Source organism: Ambystoma mexicanum, chromosome 13 (genome assembly GCF_040938575.1).
Source record: "Ambystoma mexicanum isolate Mex_15411 chromosome 13, UKY_AmexF1_1, whole genome shotgun sequence".
NCBI lineage: Eukaryota > Metazoa > Chordata > Amphibia > Caudata > Ambystomatidae > Ambystoma > Ambystoma mexicanum.
The window spans coordinates 41,506,629-41,511,922 of NC_090938.1; positions in this window are offsets into that span (position 1 = coordinate 41,506,629).

Sequence of the window (5,294 nt, forward strand, 5' to 3'; positions counted from 1 at the left end):
TGACCCAAAATGTGACACTTACTTCCACCTCATCTCTTCCAGGTCAGGGTGTTCTTTGAACAGATCATCATCAGTGACGTCAGTCACTCGATACCCTTCCTCGATGGCGATAATAGCACACTATAGTCTGCCTTCATCATCATATCCTTCTACCAATACCACCTTTCCTCGCACTGCGGCAGATTGTATCATTAAGGGAAATACTTGTCCCTCGTCTTTGTGCATAGGTATTCTAGGTCTGAATAAAAACTCATCAGGTGTCCTCATAGTTCTATCTGCGAGGCCTGGCAGTCCCGCCATGAGCACCCGTACCCCATATGCGAAGACTTCTGGCTCAAACTGTATAACTCTCATGGCTATACGTCCAGAGTATGCTCTGATCATTTCGCACACGTTTGAATAATGCATTCCTGGAGTGGAGCACACTATACCATTCTCAGTAAACGAGATTGTCATATTCAACTTCATTAAGTCCCCATCCAGGATGTTTACTGGGGTCTGACGTGAGTATAATAAGGGTACATTCATTTTGCGCTCTCCCACAGAGACTGGGAGTGCAGCTGTAAAGGGAACTCTACTATGAGTTCCCGTGAAACTCTGAGTATCTATGGCCTCGCAAGGAAGGAAAACTTGCCTTCTCGTATGCACGAGCGCATCGCACCCGTGTCAACTAAGAAGGAATAATCCTTACCCCCTATGTCGACATTCACCCTAGGTTCCCTATTAGGGTCTGGTGCCACTGATAGGATAGAACACATCAGAGTCCCCTGTGAGCTGTCCTATTTCATACATAAGTTCGGCCCACTGTACGCTTGTTGATTTCCCCCAGCCCCAGGGTTGACTCCCCCTCCGGAGCTAGTGCCCTGTGACATTTGCGGTGGTGCCTGCTGGGATGTTCCCTGCGGTACGTTCCCCATGTTCGGGGGTGAACCACTTGCTGTGCACTTTGCTGTAGGCCTGGCGCCTGCTGCTGCACTGTGTGATTTTGTGCAGTGCCCACACATGGTTCACCATGCCTGCCGCAATCCCTTGGCTATTTTGCCACATGCCTTGGCTCCTGCACACACACGCTACATGTCCTGTCATTCCACACAGCCAACACACTGGCGGTGGTCGGGCCATCTGTCCATCTGGCATAGCTGGACTGCCCATCTGCGCGTTCTGAAAGCCATTTTGATTATTCTGAAAGCCTCCCTGGTTACCTCAAAACCCTCCCTGATTACTCTGCCATCCTCTTCCTCCAAAACCCCTTCCCCTCAGGTAAAATCCCGCGTTACCCTGATTGTTCTGCAATGGGTTAGTTGCTTGCTGTGCGCTTGGCTCAGCTGGGCTTGTCAGCATGGCTCCCTCGAGAGCATACTTTGAGATTTTCTTTTGCACCAGCTTTGCCCTCCTCACCCTTACGGGTAGCTTCCTTTTTCCGATTCTTTTCTTGCAGCATTCTACAGTAGTGTGCAATTGTCAACTGTATTTCGGCCCATGGTTTTGCTTCTAATCCTACCAATTTTGTTTTAGCTGCTTCTGCACCGGTTCAGGCAACCCCTGGCATAATATGTGGTAGAATACAGGGATAGATTTCGTCCAAGACTCATGCGTTTCGAGCACCCACACATCTTGAAAATTCTGGATATAAATCAACGGATCCTCTGACTCTTTCATTTTCCGAGTCATTATAGCCCCCATATCGGACGTGTCTGGATATAGCGTTTGCAGCGCTTTCTACACTGCCGCTCTACAGTTATTAAATGGTGCTCCGTCATGGGAGGTGTTAGTTAGGGTTACCCCAGGGTAGCCTGCCCGTTTCCATACATCATCTGCTCTCTCACCAGGTATGGCAATTAGGAGACCCTTAATGTCCCCTATACCTAGGGTAACACCCCCCATCATTTTCTCTAACTCATGTATCCACTTTCCGGCTCCCGATGTCAGCATTGGAAGCTTATTTTGAAGGTTCTCTCGGTCCATGTGTGGCCATGGAATATATTGTGGTCTTGCTCCCCCCTTTTCTAGCTCCTTTATCTACCTCTGGGGTGGCCTTCCCGCCTTGCCGTATTCCTGGCAATGCCCTTAATCTGTCTGCATAGGTAGGTGCTGCCGCCCCCCTCTGACCGTGGGGTGTTCCTCCTTGTCGGCCGGACTGCGCGGCAGACTTTGGTGCCTTACTTGTGGACCCACTAGCGTCTGACCATTGTACCCCTCGGTCCCCTGGGAGCCGTTTTTCGCACTGTCTCCCTTCTTCATGTGCCACATCCTCCGTTCCCCCACCGGAGTCAGATCCTGAATACTCCCAGTTTACACAACTCCTTGCATCTTCTTCGCTCTGCCCAATCTCCAGCCTGTCTAGGGACAATCCCCTGCTCCCACTACTTCGGGTGACATCCTCAGTGTCATATAGCTGAGTGCTCTCTAAGCGCTCATCTTCCCTTCCCCCATTGGATATCTGCTCTAGCCCCATCTCTTCGTATATTTTATCAATCGTTTCCCTGATGCTTCTGGTGTTGAAGTCATCTTCAATATTTGTCCTGCTTGTACCTGGTACCACATCGCTTGCAGGAAAGAATTCTTCTATGTCTTTCCATTCTACTGTAGAATTGGGTTTAATGACTTCCCGCTCCAAATATTCAAGATCCCGTGCCCTCTGTCTGCGCTTATGTTCCATTTCCTCATTTACTACCTTGCGCTTCCTTGCTTCTTCTCTAGCCTTATCTACTTCCCTCATTCGTTCATTTCTACGTTCCTTTGCCCTTCTAATTTCCTCATCTTCCCGCTTTTTTACTTTCCTTTCGTGCACTCTCCTTTCTTCCTCTAACTTTAACATGTTCTGCCTGTATTTTTCATAGGCTGCATACTGTGTGCGACTGAGCGGTACTCCTTGCTCTTCGCGATATAGTTGTTCTTGCCTCAGCCCATCTTTTTTTATTGTCCTTTCATCCCTTACTTCCATCTCTTTCTCTCTCTCTCCTTTGCATCTCATCAGACCTCTCCCTTGGCCTCAAATCATCACTTCCTTTTCCATCCAACTTCAGTAATATCCGACCTCCCATCCATTCGTCTTTCACAAATGCTATCTCATCACCTCTACCTTCATTTCCTTTACGTTTATTTCCCTCTTTCTCCTTATCTGGAGGTGCACAACTCTGTGCCCAATCTTTCCCTTCATCTTCGCATCTCTTTTTGTCCCTTGGGAACGCAGAGGCGATATTGTTTTCCTGTGCTTTTCCCTTATTATCGTCACTAGTGTACGTAGGCGACTCATATGCGGGGTTGCTATACCCCGTGGCTGCCTTCAGTTCTCTTAGTGGGTAAAGCCCCTCTGTTTTACTCCCTTCAATGACTGGCTCAGGTGGGGTTGGTGGCGCGATAGGCATCTCACCCCCCTCCGTACATACATTTAGTATCCAGTCTGTGGGTGGTTCTTCCACCTTCGTTCTTCAAACATCTTCCACAATTCTAGAACAGCAAGACGTTTCTCTAGCTTCTTGCCTGTATATGTGGCGTGTAGGAAGGTCGTCATATGCTGTAAAACAGCCTTAGAAAGGGAGCAATTCTGTGGCCAAGGCATGAACATTTTGTGGGCGGTACCCTTAACCCACTCTGTGCTATACTTCTTGAGTTTTGGTGCATGCTTAGGTAGTTGCATGCACAGATGCGCAAGCGGGGTAACTTACTTCATTTTTAATTTCGTCACTAACAGTATTTATACAGTTCTTTAATCTTCCAATAGTATGAGCGAGCACCACATGCGCAAGCTCCAATCCAATCTTTTCCCGCCAAAATTTATACCAACAATTTACTCAAAACCCATCAATTCAATGGCGATTCCCTCTTAGATACAAAATCGCATAAAGCCAAAATGCATTTCAAACAATCATTAATACCATTTTTTTACATTTGACATACAACAAGACATGTATTACAGACACTTGACAGACTAGACAAACACCAGCTGGTCATACGTATACCTGCCTTCTAATCAATACCCCATCATGGGATTTAAACAAACTCTCTTGATGATGTCTTTAAATGTTATCGTAGCCTAATCGTCCCCCCACTGTGGGCTCTGAGTTCACATTTCTACTGACTGTTGTATTAAAGCACAGGAATAAGGTGAATCCTTACGTTTTTATCTCAGGTGCCCCCCTGGTAATCCTTACGTTTTTATCTCAGGTGCCCCCCCCCCCGGTATCCACTCTTTATTTCTTATGCTTGAGTCATTACCCCCTATATATATATACAGTCTTCTCTACTTCTGACTTTTTTTAAAAAAACAAAATGTCTCCGCCACCCACCGTTACCTTTCCCTTACTGGTTCTAAGGCCTACACGACATTTGCCAAAGTAACGAGTTTGTTGTTTCACTCACCGATCGCATCTTTTCCTCTCTGGAACTTCGGGATCACCGCCCCTTCCTCTTCCAGCCTTGTAAGGTTTTCGTCCGATTGGCTGCCCGTGGGAATGAGAAGGGTTATGCTTGGAAATGCGGGTTCCTTCAGACCCACTGCAGATTTTTTATGGACTTACTCTATCATTGTCCACTGGGAGCTTCTCAATCTACTGTGCCGGAATGGCGAAAGGACTCGTGATCTTGCCGAAGGCCCGGAGTTACTTTGTGCCGTCGGTCTAAGGTGTCTTTGTATTATATAATCAATAATTAATGGCCGAAACCATCCTCACGCTACCAAGTGTTCAGGAAGGGAGGAATTCACTGACGGGCCCATAGGTCAGCGCTCACCCTCTAGAACTTGTAAGACAAGATAGGTGCACCATGTGAGGACAGGGGGTTCAGGATTCACTTACTTCAACACGACTCAATAATGAGGACTCAGTAGTTTCGCTAAGGGAAGTCTGTTTAATGACAAGTACATCAAACAGGGAAACAAATGGAAATCAGCAGCATTGCGATCACCTGCCTTGCTCCGACTTCCTCGAACTTCAGTTGAACAGTCATTGTTATAGGCAAAGCTCGTCATCACTGACGTCTAATTCTATAAAAAATCATCATGCAATATAATTGCTTAGGAAAGGTAACTTAAGTATAGGTGTTATATCTGTATATGATAATAGGGCATGCGGATTGGATAACTCTTATCGGGTGGGCGTCTACGCCCATCCCTCTACATCACGCGTGATGGACGTCACTACAACTACAACATCCTATTGGTTACAGTATCTATAGGACCCTAGATTACATGGTCCATTGTGATTGGGCAAGTTACGCCCCTGGACATAAATCCGTGTTTTAATTATCGGCATACAGAATGGACACCCATGTGCCTGGTGTCCCAAGTTTCACCC